Genomic DNA, 17,991 nt, shown 5'->3' on the forward strand with positions numbered 1-17,991 from the left:
GCCCCTTCATTTAACAGAGGAAGGAGTTGAGATCCAGGGAGGAAACATTGGTGAGTAACAATAATACTGGATGATCTTTAGCCCTTAACAAAGTCCTTTAGGCTCGTGTCAATCATGTTAAATAACCTGGAAACAACCTCGTGAGGTCAGTAGTATAGGTATTTTGGTCCTTTTTTTGCTGAGAAGAAAACTAAGGCATAGAAAAGTGCAGAGTCACCAGGCTAGGACAGTGGCAGAGTCAGAGCTTCTGGGCTGTTCTGTTTCCCCTCTCTCCTACCTTGGGTACAATGAGAAAGACTCACATGTTTTCTTCCTACTTCACTGCTAACTCAGGAACCTCCTCAGTGCAAGGCTAGAATCCAGAGCCAAGAGGCAGGGTTCTCCTCACAGAGCCATCCTCCTGCCCCGGGGGAAGTGCTGGCTAAAGTACATTATAAAAGGAAAAGCTATCCACCTATGGATGTTTCTACTAAGCTTATACCCCAAAGAGATTTTTTTAAAAAGAGGAAAAGGCCTCCAAATGCACAAAATACTTATAGCAGCTCGTTTTGCAATGATCAAAGAATTGTGAACCAATGAAGTGATATGTTAGGGAATGCCCTGGACAAAATGTGGCACACGAATGTTTTTTTTTTTTTTATTTTAATTTAATTTAGTTTTATTTTTACAAAAATTTTATGCATAGGTAATTTTCCAGCATTGACAATTATAGAACCTTTTGTTTCAACTTTTCCCCTCCTTCCCTCCACTCCCTCCCCCAGATGGCAGGTCGACCAATACATATTAAATATGTTATAGTATAAGTTAAACACAATATATGTATACATGTCCAAACAGTTGATTTGCTGTACAAAAAGAATCAGACTTTGAAATAGTGTTCAATTAGCCTGTGAAGGAAATCCAAAATGCAGGTGGACAAAATTAGAGGGATTGGGAATTCTATATAGTGGTTCACACTCATCTCCCAGAGTTCTTTCACTGGGTGTAGCTGGTTCAGTTCATTACTGCTCTACTGGAACTGATTTGGTTCATCTCATTGTTGAAGAGAGTCAGGTCCATCAGAATTGATCATTGTATAGTATTGTTGTTGAAGTATATAATGATGTCCTGGTCCTGCTCATTTCGTTCATGTAAGTCTCTCCAGGCCTTTCTGAAATCATCCTGCTGGTCATTTCTTACAGAACAATAATATTCCACAATATTCATGTGCCACAATTTATTCAGCCAGTTTCTGGCCACTACAAAGAGGCCATGGTACATGAATGTTAAAGAAAACTTTTTGTTATTGGGTCGTTTATGACTATTTGAGGGTTTTTTGGCAAAGATACTGGAGTGGTTTGTCATTTGCTTCTCCTGCTCATTTTATAGATGAGGAGACTGAGGGGGACAGGGTTAAGTGACTTGTCCAGAATCACACAGCTAGGAAGTGTCTTGATGAGTCTTCCTGATTCTAATGTCACTGTGCCCTAGCTGGAATACTACTGTTCTAATGGAAATGCTGAAAGTGATGGTTTCAAAGAAACATGGGAGACTTTCGTTAACTGATGCAATGTGAGCAGAATTAGAACAATTTATAGGATAACCACAAACACCTTTTTTGGTTTTAATATTTATTTTCCCCAGTTACATGTAAAACGATTTTAACTTGTTTTTAAAACTTTGAGTTCCAGATTCTCTCTCTTCCTTCCCACAACCTCTCACTGAGGAAGCACATGTGAAGTTATGTAAAACATTTCCAAAAAAAGTCATGTTGCAAAAGAAGATATAACTCCCCCCCCCCAAAAAAAAAAAAAAAAACAACCTCAAGGAAAAAAAAGTAAAAAAAATGCTTCAATCTGTATTCAGACTTTATTCCCTGGGTATGGATGGCATTTTTTACCATAAGTCCTTCAGAGTAGTCTTGAATCATTGTGTTACTGAGATAGAAAAGTTATTCACAGCTGATTATCCCACAGCTTTGCTATTATTGTGTTCATTTTACTTTGCTTGAGCTCATGGAGAACTTTTCTGAAAACAAACTTTTAATGACTGAAAGACTGTCGATCATCAATGTGATCAACTGCTATTCCAGAAGACTAATTTGGAAGCATGTTGCCTGCCTACTTCCTGACAGAGAAGTGACGGATTTGAGGTGCAAATTTATGTGACCACAGAGAGAATTATGTTTGTTTGACTCTGAAGATTTATTACAAGGGTTTTGTTTTTGTTTTTTTCCAATGAGGGAAAAATAAAGAGAGAAAGAAAATAAGTCTCATTAAAATATAAAATTAAACTTAAAAAGGAGAGGGAGAGAGAGAGGGAGAGGGAGAGAAAGAAAATAGAGACTGGAAGGGAAAAGGATGTTCTTCTCTGTAGTGCATGAATTTAAGTTTCTTGTACTTTTCACTTTCTCCCCACCCTCTGAGAAACTGCACCAAGTTTTTCTCTGTAAGACCATGACCCTGTGATGATTGCAGAGTATTAGTTCTCCCAGGGGAAGCTTGGGACCAAGCAATAACAGAGTATGGATCAGAGGCTATAGGGTGTTCTGAGCATCATAGTGGAGGCTCGGGGAGGAGGGGACAGGGGACTTGGGGGGGGGGGGAGAGGGAAGAACTGAATTTAGTGACAAAACACTTGATGGTCCTTAGGGATCTGTGTTTTCCCCTTCACTAGCCTTCACAAAAGGCTTTCAGAAGAAATAAGCACTTGTTCTCCACAAAACAAGCAGCCTGTTCAACAAGTCTTAAGTGAAGCTTTTGGGCATGTCCTCAGCCCCTATTACCTGACTCCTGTTACTCCTTTTACTCCTTTTGCTGCAATCCTTTTACCTGAGGGGAAAGGAAAGTTAATTTCAGAAGAACAGGCATTGGGGCCAGCAGAACTTGGGGCTATCTATGGCTAGGAGAAAATTATTGAGTGCTCTGGAATCCTCTGAGGCTTTCCTAGCTCCAAACCAAGCCCCTTTAGGCGAGGAGGGGATGAAATCACTGGGTAGCGTAGCAGGTGGGGAGGGGACACTGAGGAGCTGAACTTTGCCTTTCAGTTTGCATGGTTGCCTCCAGGCAGGCGCTGAGGGGAGTTCAGAGGCCCAGTGATTAGAAGCAGCTGCAGTGGGAGGGTAATCTGGCCTGGGCCTCCCACTGGAGGCACTAGTGCATCCCCACAGGGTACGAGTGGAGGAGGGGGGGTCACAGATAGGTGGAGGCTGAATCTGAATTGAGCTTTGGGAGCTGTGCTCTGCTATCCAGGAAGCCACCTTCAGCCTAAGTGAATCCAGGTAAGAGTCTATTTAATGGGTTTAGTGTGGGAAAGGGGACTGGGAAGAGAAAAGAAAAGGAGGAGAGGTCATTAGTGGCAAAAGGTTTGGGGCAGTGGGTTTGAGGGTGTCTGTGTGTCTGTCTGTCTTGTGCACCTGGGTCCAAAGACCTGGTTTGATTGGGTCATAGTAAAGAGGAGGATTAAGAGAGCAGAAAGACTGGGAGTGTGGTGGAGAATCGGGGACTGGAATGAACAGAGTTTTTTTCAGAATTAGGAACGAGAGACACAAAAAGGGAGAAAGGGAGAGGATGAAAGGGAAGAAAAAGAGAAAGTGGGGGGGACAGAAAAAAAGAGAAGATTAAAAGGGAAAGGGCCAGAGATAGAAAAGAGAAGAGAAAGAAAAAAGAAAAGAGACAAAAGAGTTGAAAAAGAAAAAAGGAAGAAAGAGAAGGAAGAAAGAAGAAAGAAAGGAGAAGAGGAAAGAGAAAGAGGGCTAGAAGAGATAGAAAAAGGAAAGAAAAGAAGAGAAAATGAAAGATTCTACTTCCACATTCTAGAGAGATAAGGAATAAAGAGAAATTCTAAGGCTCAGTGTAATAGAAAGAGTTTGAACTCAGAAGAGTTGAAGTCAGAACTTTTCCTTCTCTGTAAAGGCTGGACCCATGGGTCTCTAGATCCTTTCCAACTCTGGTGAGCTATGAATTAGTGTCTCACACACCTTTTGTCTGACTTACCATGCAGCATGTAGAAGTGTGTGGGTAGGTGGTGGTCGTATCGGGAGTTGTCAGGAAATTTTGCTGGATTATATTTTGGGAGTGGTGGGGGGTTTTGCTTCAAAATGTGGCATGGGAGGTCGGTGGTGGTTTCTAATGGAAAGGACATCAGGCTTGGAGCCAAAGAATCAGATTCCACCCCCATATCTGCTGTAGACTATGTGACCTTGAAGGCTTCATAACCTCTGTGGAACTTGGTGTTGTGTGAAATTGGAGGATGTAGCCTTTTTCTTATCTCCACCATTGTGTAACATTTTTGCTACAATCACTTTGGAGCTAACTTTCTCACATCACAGCTGACTGCCCCCCCCAACCCATTCCTGCCTGCTTATAGCAAAATATGTGCCTGTAGACACATGTATATTGCATGCATATGTAAATATATGTATGTTTATAGACACACATATATATGTATTATGCATATGTAATATATCCCATGTGGAATTTTAGAATCGGAGAGTTGGAAAGAATCTTTCAAATCATCTTGGCCAGCTTGCCAATCTCCTTTAAGAAAGTGAGTTTGGGGAATCCATGTACTAGCTATTCAGTAGGTTATGGATCATAAAAGTTATCTAATAAAACTCCTGGTTTTATAGGTGAGAAGCCTGAGCTGAGAGAGCTAAAGTTACTTGCTAAGGTTACACGGTTAGCAAATGACACAGATAGAATACAAATCCAAGTCCTCTGACTTCAATGGCACCAGTTTTTCCATTAAATCACTCATATAAAGAATCCCATTACCTCACAAAGGCAACCAATTTATTTTTATATAGTATTTTATTTTTCCAAATAGATGCAAAGATAGTTTTTAACACTTAACCTTTGCAAAACTTTGTGTTTCAAATCTTTCTCCCTCTCTCTCTACCAAGACAGCAAGCAATCCAATGTAGATTCAACATGTACAATTCTTCAAACATGTTACCATATTTATCATGCTGCACAAGAAAAATCAGATTAAAAGGGGAAAATGAGAAAAAATAAAACAACCAAACAACAACAACAAAAAGGTGAAAATACTATGCTTTGATCTTCAGTCTCCATAGTTCTCTCTCTGGAGGTGGATGTCATTTTGTATCATGTCTATTGTAATTGCCTTGAATCACCTCAAACCAATTCATTAAAAACAACAACTTTTTTCCACTAACATTTATTTCCTCTCCATGCCACTTAACTCCTCCCATTTAAAAAATATAAAAGTAGAACAATCTTGTAATAAGTATGCAAAGTCAAGCCAAAATGAATCCCCAAATTGGCCATTCCCAAACATACCTCATTCTTCATATTGATTGAATCTGTTATGCCTCCGCCAAAGACGTATTTATTAGTCTTTATGAATTGTGGTTGGTCATTGTATTGATCAGAATTATTGATCTTTCAAAATTCTTTGTCCATAGAATGTTGTTATTGCATAAATCAATGTCCTGGTTCTGCTCACTTCATTCTGCATAAGTTCATGCAAATCTTCCCAGGATTTTTTAAAACTGCCTTCATAATTTCTTACGGTAGCAGTAAGATTCCATTATATTAGTATGCCACAATTTGGTTGCCATTTTCCAGTTAATGGGTGTCCCTTAGTTTCCATTTTTTTTTGCCATTATTAAATGGAGCTGCTGTAAATACTTTTATCCATGTGGGTTCTTTTCCTTTTATTAAACTCTTTTTGGGGGGATAACCTTAGTAAAGATTATCTGTAGGTTAGTTGTTCAGTGGATCAGTCATGTCCAACTCTTTGTGACCTCATAGACCAACCGTCAATGAGGTTCTCTTGGCAAAGAAATTGAAGTGATTTGCCATTTCTTTCTTCATGGATCCACTGAATCCTTTTGTCAGGAAGAGGTGAAGTCACTTGCTTAAGTTCACATAGCTAGGAAGTGTCTGATACTGACTCCAGATCCAACATTGAGCCACCAGTTGCTTCTCTCTGGGTCAAAGTACATGATAACTTCATTTTCATCAGATTCTTGGTAAACTTTTTTATTTAGACTGAACCATAATCAATCTTTTTATAACTTCTACCCACTGAGTCTGACCTCAACAGCCCCATGGTAGACATCTAACTTCTCTTCCATATGCTGTAGGTCAGTATTTAGAAGAATTTTGATTTTGTACCGTGGGAAGTCCCTCCACTGATGCAGAATTCAACCAACCCACACCTCCAGAGCAAACTTATCAATTGGTGAAGCACTCTATATTGGTCGACTTTGAACTTGACTAAGGTTGGCCATTTGTCAAACCAACTTCAAAGGCTTTCCAAGTTAGTAGGACAGTTCATAGACTTGAGTGGCCCAGGATTACTTGTAATCCAAGATAAGGAAATAGATTAGTATATTAATATCAGTGCTTCACAACAATTTTTCAAATAAATTAAAATCAATTCATTAAAATTAAAGCTCTCTGGGTTTAATTATTCAATCAGCCACAAGTTCATCTATCCATACTATTGTATGTGACGGATCTCCATGATTCACCACCTTGATCTTAAGGATGTCATGAGAAAACCTGTTGAATTCTTTGCTGAAATTAAGACGAGCTGTATCTACGACACTACCTTGGATTGCCAGTCTATTGATACTTCAATAACAAAGATCTGTGATTTTATTGCTGTAAGAAGTACTCATTCTATGGAAACACATCTCAGCCTCTTTGTGACTTTTGAAGTTTTCGAGAGTTTCATTGCATGTCTAGTGACTGGCAGAAAGGAAATGAATTAGGTTTATCATGTTTTCTTCTTAGTGAATCAAGGCTGGCTCCTAATGAACACTACTTTATTTTTAATGAGCTCACAAGCCTTCTGCTTAACAATCTGTTGTAGAGTTTTGCCAGGATTTGGCACTAAACCCACTGATGTATAATTTTTGAAATATACCTTCCTCTCTCTTTATAAAAATCAGTGCTTGCCTTCCCTGCCATTCTTCCCATCCCTCCAAGATTTCTCCAAGGTCACTGATAATGGTTAGCTGTGTTAAAGCTGGCTGTGGGAGGTAGCTGAAGGGCACAGCACACAAGAAAGTTTGACCAGAAGCTCAGTAGCCACAGATGTATCCACAAGCTATACCACCTGCCATGGAGGGGGACTACTTGCAAAGTGTGTGACAAGGTGCCTGGGGGCGGGGATTTGCTGGTCATAGAAATCAGGTCCTGCTTTTTGTGGGTGGTTATTCAATCACAACATATAGCCACAGCCCTAAGGTCTTCTCTGCCCCATCCTTCTCTGTGTATACTTCTTTAGGGGGTTCAGGTACCAAAGAATGTGTGTGTGTGTTCTGACTGAAGAGAACCATCATCCTTATCTTTCTGTTCAAAGCTGCAGAAATGGTTGGTTTGGGGACTGGAGCACCAAGATTTATCAATAACTCTCAGGCTGAGATGTTACACACCAGACTGTCTGCCATGGGAGTGATATATCCTGACCTAGTTTTTCTTTTTTCCTTAGAGAAGTAATGATAGCAGAGACCCTGGGTTCCAGATAGGTCACAGGAGGGTATAATTCACCTGGCCTTGGAAAGATGGTCTTCTCTTACTAGTTCCTCGTTTTTCTTAGACTTGAAGTCCTTCTTCATGGAGTTGGCTCTCTCCTTTCCCACATGAAAGGCATTCTCCTTGATGGAGAAGGTATCCTGCTTTTTCTGTGTTGTCTATTAACATCACACCATTCCATTGACCCCAGGTAGTAATTCTTTTTCTTGGTTAAGGCTTAGCCCTAGTCCGTGCCATCTCCTGCACAATCTCTTCTCCTATTCCCCCCATCCCCACCCTGTTAGTCCTCTCTCCATCACTGAAATTACCTGGAATACATTTACTCACTTTTTTATGTCTACATTGCATCCTCTCAGTAATAATAGTAATAATAAATTTAAATATTTGCCAGATACTTTGCATATATTAACTGATTTGATACTATGGTTTAGGTGCTATTATTATCTCTGAAGCAGACAGTGGTTGAGTGACTTGCCCGCGATCATACAACTAGAAGATATTTGAGGTTGGATCTGAATTCAAGTCTCCTGATACTAAGTCCAGAACTCTATTAGGCTATACTTCATCAGTAGAATATAATTTCTTTGAGAACAGAGACTGTTCCATCTTTGATTTTGTATCATTACCTATCTTAATGTCTTGTAAATAGTAGGTATGTGATAAAAGCTTATTGAATTTAATTGTTCATCTTTTTCTGCATATGTTTTTTAAAAGTCATTTTGGTCATCCTTAGCATTTTTTCCCAAACCTCAAATCTTTTCATATTTCATTCTTTTTGACATTATTCTTATAGAATAATGTATTAACCCTTGTATTTGTAATTGTATTAACCCTTGGCTATATGTTCCTTTTTGTCTCTTTTGATCTTTCACAAATCTGAATTCTTGGAGAGTTTCCTATGTCACCACATTGTTTCCTTTAGATCAGTCAGGGGTAGGGGACATCCGGCCAGTGGACTGGCCTTTGAAGGCCTTTGAAATCATTTGCTAAGGCAATTTCAGGTGATGGTGCACTGAAAGGTAGGCACAAGAGCCTCCCACTGCTTGAGTTCTATAAGCTGATGATTTTGTATGGTCCATGAATAATGTTATAAATATCCAAATGGACTGTGGTAGAAAAAAAAGGTTCCCCACCCCTGCCTTAGATGTTGCCTCCCTTCTTTTCACAGTCATAGATCTAGACCTGGAAAAAGGTCTTGTAGGTCACCTAATCTGAGCCCTTCATTTTGTAGATGTGGAAACTGAAGTCCCAAAGAAGAGAAATTACCTTTCCAAAGTCACTCAAGTAATAAACGTCAGGGCTGAGAACTGAATCTGTGTCCCTTAGGTCCAAATTCAGTACTTTCCAAGATAGCAACTATATCCAGTGAGGTCCTAATTTCTTTGAATAATGAATCCCATAAAGGGGATCACATGTATTGAAATTCTCTGTATTTGAAGTTATAATTATGTAAAATATGGTAATTGGCTCTATTCCAATGGAAATATGCATTGTGAATTCAAATAATGTGACCACTTTGAGGGATTCATTATTTGCATTAATGGAACTTAACCACAATCAGAATTTTATTCTAAGAGCTTTTTATCCCAGCCCTTTCCTTTAAGAATTTAAGGTCCTTAAAAAAAAAAAAAGAATTTCAGGTCTTGGGATGTTCTCATGTGTTCTCTCTCTCCCTCTCTCTCCACCCCCCCTTCTCTCATGTATCACTAACTTGACCCTAATCAAGTCCAATCAATGGAAGCTGCAAATACAGTCCATATGGCCTTCAAGTACATTACAGAGACAGCAAGAAGATGAAAAGCAGAAATCAAAAGTCAGACCTTGTCTAGGATCATTAAAATGGGAAAGTGGAAAGGATGAACAGGATTGGAAATAAGCAAAGCTAACTTTAGTATATGAGGGAAAACCATCCCTGGCAATAGTACTTTATCAGGCCCAGAGTTTCCTACTTACTCTATGCTTGCTTTTAATGGCATCTGCTTATGCCCTTTGGTGTGAGCTATGTGTGTCTATGCTGGCTCCTTTGGGTACCACTTTGGTCAGAATTACGTCTGATAAAGTTGTCATCAAAACAAGTGAAGTCTTTAGAACAATGAGCCTCCTAGCAGAAGGCCTAAATGTTTGACGTTTCAATTCATTCAATTCAACAAATATTTATTAAATATATTGTATACAAGGTATCATCACATCAAGAGTAACTGACATAGTTACAACATTTGAAGATTTGCAAAGAGTTGTTCATTATCTACTTTGATACTCACATATATATATATATATGTATTAAACTATAGACCTATATAGATATATCATTTTTATTTTATATACAATACATATTTTATATAATATATATTATATATAAATATACATTTATATATGATATACAACCTCAATTTTCTTACTTTTTTATATATGGAAATAGCCGTGTTTGTTAATAATGATAATAGTAGCGGACATTTATGTAGTGCTTTAAGGTTTACAAAACACTTTATAAGTATTACATCTTCATTCCCACAATAAGTTGGTATTACTATTACCTGTGTTTTATAAGTGAGCTCACAGAAGCCATGAGATTTTAAATGACTTCCCGTACTTACAGAGCTAATAAGTGTCTGAGGTGGGGTTTGAAATCAAGAAGACTTCCAATCCAACTCTGTCCATTCTCCTAGTGATGCTGAAGATTTTCTAGTTCAGAATTTTAAGAATTCACAATTTAAAAAAAAAGACATTCCCCTATAGACATAATGCAAACATAAGTCTCATTCTACTAGGTCTTAGTGACAACTTTTGTCAAATAATAATAGTAATAATAATAATAATAATAATAATAATAATAATAATAATAAATCAAATACCCTTAGTTCCTCTTGGGTATCTTAGAATCTTGGTGGTGACAGGAGGCATTTGGCATAAATTCTACCCTATAAATGAATCCTATCAGTAATAACGGGAGAGAGGGAGACATGAGGCCAGAAACATTTTTCCCAATGTTCCTCTCTCTCATTTTCACTGGAGATTTCCTGGACCCTTTTTGCGTTGTTGTGTTTTTCAGAGCACTTGCCTATGAAGCCTCATAGTGAAACAAACACCATCTTGCATTTGGAGTCAGAAGGGGGATCTGGGCTCTACCACTTACCACCTATATGAGCCTTCTCTGGGACTTGGTTTTCCCAATTGTAGAATCAGGTGGTTGGACTACATGGTGAAGGAGATTCTTTCTCGTTATAAATCCAGCAATAATTTACCTCATGATTCCAGCTGGGCTTTTTTCTTCTTCACTTTTAGATTTCAATTTCAAATTTTCTTGACTAGGCCAGCAAAAGTCTTGCCAAATATGTTCTTCCCGGTCTATCCAAGATTTACTCTTTTGCCAGAAGCTCTTTGTTCAGGGATCATAATCCATGACCCAGAAAACCAAATCCTTCTTTGTTATGTCACTTAATGAACTACTATTCATTCTTCACATTCCTTTTCTCTTTCTGATAATCAAGCTTGATGAGAAGAAAAGCATCCAGTCTGGATTCAAAGCACCTGAGTGGAAATCCTCCCTTGCCATTTATTTCGCCTGGATGGCCTTTGACTTCTGGGTCTCTGTGCTCTGACCCCTGTAAATCAAGTATACTGGACGAGATAACATCTAAGGGGCCCTTCTAACTCTAAATTTATGATCCATAGTCAAGGGATTTAAAATTGCAAAGGACTTTGGAGACATCAAGCTCCCTCATTTCACAGGTGGAGAGACTGAGTGAGGCTCAGAGGCATTGTGGTGTTCCCAAGGTTACATGGGTAATGAGTGGTAAATTATGTATTTAGGTTTTCTGACTACAATAGATATATAGATAGATATATTTACAACTAGCTTCTGCCTCAGTGGCCTTCAATTTCTTGTCTGGGTCTTCAAAGTCAGCAGAAACCTGTTTTGTGAGTAGCAATTATTTCACTTATTGTGTTTGCATCCTAGCACTTAGCACTGTGCCTATAGTAAATTAGCTTTGAGCTTTTTGTTTTTAAAGGCTGATTAATAAGGGGAAGCACAATGGTGGTGGGCTCAGGAGCTTCTAGAATTATAGACCCATCACCTGAAGTGACAGCAGCCTTCTAGGTAAGGAGGTTCTAGAAGAGGTTTAAGAGCCACAGAAAACTCTTTGTTATTTTATTTTTATTTTTTTAACACACATTGCTTTATATTGGGAAAGAAAAATAAGCAAAAAGGAAAAACCATGGGAGAGATTAAAAAAAAATTAGAAAAAAGAAGTGAACATAGCATGTGTTGATTTACATTCAGTCTCCTTAGTTTTTTGTTTTGTTTTGTTTTTGTTTTTGTTTTTGTTTTTGTTTTTGTTTTTGTTTTTCTGGATACAGATGGCATTTTCTATCCAAAGTCTATTGGGATTGTTTTGGATCACTGAACCACTGAGAACCAAGTCTTTCATAAGCTGATCGTTGCATGTTCTTGCTGTTATTGTGTACAATGTATTCCTGGTTCTGTTCGTTTTGTTCAACATCAGTTCATGTAAATTTTTCCAGGTCTTTCTAAAATCAGTTTGTTCGTCATTTTTTATAGAGCAATAATATTCAATTACCTTCGTATACCACAACTTGTTCAGCCATTTCCAGCTGATGCCATCTACTCATTTTTTCAATTTTTTTGCTACCACAAAAAGAGCTGCTAACATTTTTGCACAAAAGGGTCCTTTCCCCTCCTTTATGATTGCATAGGAAACTCTTTGGAAACTGTGCAAATAGTCTGAATTTCCCCCCTCCTCACAACCTGCAATCATGTGCCAGAGAGAGTGCCCCACTAATAACGCCAGGGCAGGGTATAGGTAGTCGGGGATGAGTGAAGGCTGGAACGACCAGGGCAGATTGCCAGGAATAGGGAGGATCTGAACTGGGCTATTGCCACAGACTTGTTTTTGTTTGTTTATTTGTTTAAACATATTTCCACATTAGTCATGTTGTAAGAGAATCAGAATAAAAGGGAAAAACCACAAGAAAGAAAAAAACAAGTGAAAATAGTCTGCTTTGATCTGCACTCAGACTCCAGAGTTCTTTCTTTCTCTGGGTGTGGATAGCATTTTCCATCATGAGTCTTTTGGAAACGTCTTGGATTTTTTTTTCCCCTTTCTTTCTTTCTTCATTTTTTTTTCCCATAGGGACTTGTAATCAGCTACCATCTGATTAATTAATCCTTTGCTAAAGAGTTAAGCTGTCCAGAAAGCCTGCAAGATTGCCTGGAACAAAGCTCCATTGAACTCTAGGAGAGTTTCAGGCCTTGGAGTTGGTATTTAGGGGCTTAAGAGCCTTCTGGGCCGGGCCGGTACCATAGGCTGGCAGACCTAGATATGGATTTCCCTACAGTTGTCTTAGTGAACTCGGTCAAGGAGGCAGCATGAAATATGGGAGATAATTATTGGCTCGAGGGTCTGAGAAACTGGGTTCAAATGTTACTTCTGTTTGATGTTTTGTGGCCCTGGGGACCATAGCACTTCAGGACTGTCTATGGCAAAGATTTTGGAATGGTTTGCTATTTCTCCTGGCAAACAGGGCTTGTCCAGGGTCACACGGCTAGCAGGTATCCAAGGCAGAACTGGAACTTAGGCTTTGTGCTCTGTGCTCTCTGGTATCACCACAGTGATCTGCTCAGCGACGGATAGATCACCCCCGCTCCCTGGGCTTTGTCCCTCACTCGGGGATTATATACATTAGAGGAGATTCCTCATAAGGCTATGAGTGATTCCATTGGTAGGAAAATCACTTTCTAGGAGCCTCTGTTTCACCGTCTGGGAAATGGAGACATTGGATTCAATCAGGGATTCATTGTTGCTTTTTCTTAATAACTTCATAACTAATTTTTGGTATAAATATCCCATTTTCCTTTGTAACTTTGTGCACTTTATTTTGCAAGTTTAAAACTGTTATTCTGAGGCACCTGATTATCAAAGGGACCTGTGTCAAAGGCAACAATGGCATTGTAAAATGAGAAAGATGACCCATCTCTTCCAGCCCCGACAGTCTCTGGTTCTGTGACTTTGTCTATTCTGAAGTTCCCACCCACCACAGGAGCCTCCCGGGGTGCCCCTTCTCCCCATGCTGAGCCAGCTAGAAGCTGGCCACTCCCGGAGGTCAGCAGATCCCCCCTCAGAGAAGGAGAACTGGCAGCTGCCCAGACCTCCCCTCCTGCTCAAAGGGCCTAGTGTGCTGCCTTTGAGGCTGGCCACCCCTCTTGCAGGTTGGATGAAAAGGCCATGTGTCTGGGGCAGGCCTAGAACCATCACCTGACTGGGAGGAGGGGAGGAGGGAGCCGGGAGGCCGAGGCCTGCAAACAGGGAAATAGTGTGGGGGAAAAGGGGCTGGGAGCCCCTTCTGGGTGGGGCCATGGGGAGGCTGCCCAGGGGCCTGGCCCACCACATGTCAGAGCTGGAAGGGTTCTGGCCCAACGTGTTACAACAGAAGAACAAAAGCTCATCTTAGAGAAGTCAAGGAAAGAATTCTGAACTGGATTAAAGCTTCAGACTCCTCCCATGGCATTGCACGGCTCTGACCCACAGTTTTTTCCTCTGCAAATTGGAGATCATCAGAGGTCTAGAACTCAAAGTAATCTTAGAGGTGATGGATTCAAATCCCCTCATTTTAACGATGAGTGAACTGAGACCCAGAAAAGGGAATAATTAGCTCAAAGTGTCACAGATGGAGAGAAGTGGGGCTGAGATTTGAACCCAGGGCTTCTACTTCTACTACAGAATGCCCGTGTGGCCTCCCTTTGCCCCTTGCTCTGCACATGGCACCTGCTCTCTCCCCTTTCCTCCCCTAAATCTGAAGATGCTCAGGGCTTCCCTTGCCCCTCAGCGAAAATCTCCCTCTCCCAGAGCTGTCGCCCGTAATGTCATGCGGTTTTAAGTATGAACAGCTTAAAACTACACTAGATTTTTTGGGACCCCCAGAGGCTGCTAAGTCTGAGCTCTCCTTGCTAATGAAATTTCCCTCTGGGCACTCCTTCCACAATCTCTAGATGCCCCCATCTCCCCCCAGAAAAAGAGGTCTCTATCTCTGACCTCCAACCCCCTCAGCTTTCTAAGAACCAGGCTCCTCCCTCTGCCGGTGTGGGGATGCTCATGTGCACCCCACCCCCACCGTCTCCTCCTCTCCCTTCCCCCATTTAGCATCTCTTTATACATCATCTTCTCTGCCTTAGAATGGCAGTTCCTTAAGAGCTGGGATTGAGAGCTGTCTGGCTTGCCTTTGCCTAGTGCTTCCAGTAGTGCAGAGCATAATAGACACTTAGTCTCCCTCATTTTCCCTATCTATTATCTGTCTATCTACCACTCTATCTACCCATCCATCATTTTGTCTATGTATCTCTAAAATTAAGGGGCGTTTCTGTCCCCTGCTGCCATCTATGCTTCTGAGTAAAGCCAAAGTTCTGGGGGCTGCCTCGGCCCCCACGGGGCTCAGAGCCCACCATGCAGGGGACTCGCTGTGGGCAGAGTTTTAGATCCATGATGTCTCCTCCTCCATCCCCTGACCCACCCTCTGAAGGGGAGAGAGGTTGTCATTCTAAATCAGTCATGGCGGCAATAAATGGCCCAGCTAGAATTGCAACCCAGAGCATCTGACTGCAAACCCAGTGATCTTTTCCTGCACCTCGATGAAGAAGAGGAGAACTCTGTGTTTGGGGAGCAAGGGGAGATGTTTGGTCTCCGTAATTCCATTTTATTTTATGTTAGACCAGGATTTTTTGTAGGCTGAGAGGAGCGGGTAGCACCCTTCTGGAGACTGTGCCCAGGGGGAGTCTGTTGGGTGTTACGGGTGGGGGGCAGACCCTGCCCTGGGGGAGGGGAACCAACAGAGTTCAGAGCTTCAGGATGCTCAAGCTGAGGCTGGAGTCTGGTCTCCTGGGGAAAGATGAAAGGCTTCTGGGGCAGGCAGAGAAGCTCTTTGTAGACACCTGCCTGCCCCCGAGCCTTCTAGTCTTTGGGGTTCAGAAAGAGATCACAGAGGTCATCATTTTACAACTTCCCAATATCCAAAGGGCCAGGCCACAATTCCAAAGCCCAAGTCCAAAGTCAAATTAAATGGAATTAAATCTTCAAAATCCACAGGGCCCAGAGCATCCGATGTTTATCATCTTTATTAAATGCCACTGGGCTGCGGAGGCTCCCCTCTCTGCGGGCCCTCCCCTCCACCCCCTCTGTGAAATTCATCTGAGCAAGACAGCAACTGGTTCTCCCTTCCACCCCCAAGGAGTGATGGATGGTGACAAATGAAGTGGGGAAGGGGCTTATTGAGGCCATCAATCTGGAGCCGTCCAGGGGGCCCTCCCTTGATCTAAGCTAGAGGAAGGGTTTCTCCTCAGAGGTTAGATCCAGGGTGAATGGATTGGGTTTCAGGCAAATGGCTGGGGGGGGAGAGTTTCCATTTGGGCTGAGACAAGGATCCCTCTGTTTTTGGTGTGGGACCGGGACTCCCTAGGGGAAAGGGGCTCTCCATGGTGGGAGACTTCCTCATCATTAAAGCTCAGAGAAGAGAGAGAGGTGGGGTGGGAAGGGAAGGCAAAACAGGCTTCCTGGGAGGGTAAGGCTTGGCTGATCCAGTAAGGGTGGTAAGGAGGAACATCAGGGAAGAGTGGGGTGCCATTGCAGGCGGGGGAGGGAGGGGAGTTATAAGAACCAGTGCAGCAAACTATAGTGGGAGGGAAGGGATCGTGGGACCAGCACCAGAAGGGGTTTTAGAGGCTTTCTAATCCAAATCCTTCATTTTTAGAGATGAGATACCGAGCCCCGGGAAGAACCTCTATAGCAAAATAGAAGCTGTATAATAAGGAGCCAAGCTGGCCTGGATTATGAGGGGCAAGTCAAGGATTATAAACTTGAACTACTGGGAAATCGAGAACCACCGAAAGTTCTTGAGCTGGGGAATGACACAACTAAGGCAATGTTTAGGGATGAGCCTGTGCAAATTGGATTAGAGGAGGTGGATTTATTAGTTCTTGTCTGTACCTAGGGAAGGAATGGGAAACAGCCCAGGTGAACCTGGTGAAAGGATAAATGATAAAGTCCCCAAGCAGTAATTAATTTCACCTGAGTTTATCCCTCAATCATCCCAGATGAGAAACTCTTGTAAGGAAGAAAATGCAAAGTCTCAGGATCTCAGACCTACAAATGACTATAAAGACGTCCAATGTCCGATTGATGCCAGAATCCAGAGGCAGTCATTCAGCCTCTCCTTGATTGCCTTTAGGGACTTACTACTTCAGACGACAGCCTATTCATTCGTGGGGCAAATTGTTAAATTGTTAGAAAGTCCTATTTTCTTCTGAATCTTCTAGAGGGTTCTTCCCATCCCTATGCTCCCCAATTGGTTTTTTTTTTCCTGGAGCTTTACCTTTTGAAATTACATAGAATAAACAAATTACAATAATATTAATTATTAAATTAAATAATATAAGATTAAATTAAAAATAAAACAAGCCCCCTTCTTCCTGAACACAATGTCAAACTTTCTCTAGAGCAGGGCTTCTTAAACTTTTTTTCCGCTCACAACCCCTTTTCTCCCCCCAATTTTTTTACCTCACCCTGGGTATATAGGTATATAAAATCAATATAAAAATCAGACATTTACTAACAAATCATAATTCCATGACTTTTGCATTGTTATGAGACCCACATGGCATCATGAACCGCAGTTTAAGAAGCTGGGCTCTATAGCATCCCTCAATCTGCATATTCCCTTAGTGGAGGACAGAGTGGGGCTCCCCTGGCCTTTGAGTGAGGGTCCTGGTAAGCAATGTCAGATAAATGGCTCAGGATGAATGGGCTGCCCTGAGATCTCCATGTTCTAGTTATCTGCTCTCATGCCTGTGGCCATATGTAACACAGATGGGTAGGATCAGGGGTCAGTGGTGACTGGGGTTAGGGGAAGTTCCAGGCTGGAATTTGGGGTCATTTTGGGGAGAGAGTAATCAATCTGTGGTCGTGCTCATGGAAAATGGAACCTCCTGCTATTGCCAGGATTGTGATTGATCTGTGACCAAGAAGCAGATTTGGGGGGGGGCAGGAATTAGGGAATCTGGGGGACTAGAGACTTACTAAGGCAAACTGTAGACGACACCTGGAACCCCGGGGGGAAATGGCCCTCCTGCATTAGCCCCGGGCTCTCTGGGGTCCAGATAGTTTTCCTGTGCTTCAAGAAGCACTTGCACATGCCTGTCTGGCTCTTTCTCTCTTTCTGACCTATTTTTAGCTCCCTCTATTTTTTTTCTTCTTTGCTCTTTGTGGCTTTTGATAAAAATGGATTTTGCAGATTGGGCCGAGGGGAAAAGGCAGGTCTTGTTTTTCCAGTGGTTAAAATTCCTTGAGTTTAATCAACAGGAAAGAAAACAGCAGGAGGGAGGGAAGGAGGAAGCTGGTCCCTGGTCCTTCATGGTCTGAAGAACCTTGGCCCCTAGGGAAGGGAAAGGAAGGAAGGAAGTTCCAGGATGGGTCCAGAGGACAAAGTTTTCTCT

The 17,991-nt window shown here is 41.5% G+C and overlaps 1 protein-coding gene across 2 annotated transcripts in view; it reads left to right on the forward strand.

Moving 5' to 3' along the window:
* The first annotated feature begins 3,031 nt into the window (after positions 1 to 3,031).
* The window catches only part of STRA6 (signaling receptor and transporter of retinol STRA6), a 73,438-nt gene continuing 58,478 nt past the window's right edge, over positions 3,032 to 17,991 (forward strand). The window contains exon 1 of one of the 2 annotated variants that reach the window (XM_074297011.1): positions 3,032 to 3,259. The gene's annotated coding sequence lies outside the window, so the exon portion shown is untranslated. Of the gene's footprint in view, positions 3,260 to 11,184; positions 11,409 to 17,991 lie in introns of those variants that run through there. The other variant, XM_074297012.1, reaches the window with a different exon arrangement.

Source organism: Sminthopsis crassicaudata, chromosome 2 (genome assembly GCF_048593235.1).
Source record: "Sminthopsis crassicaudata isolate SCR6 chromosome 2, ASM4859323v1, whole genome shotgun sequence".
NCBI classification, from domain to species: domain Eukaryota; kingdom Metazoa; phylum Chordata; class Mammalia; order Dasyuromorphia; family Dasyuridae; genus Sminthopsis; species Sminthopsis crassicaudata.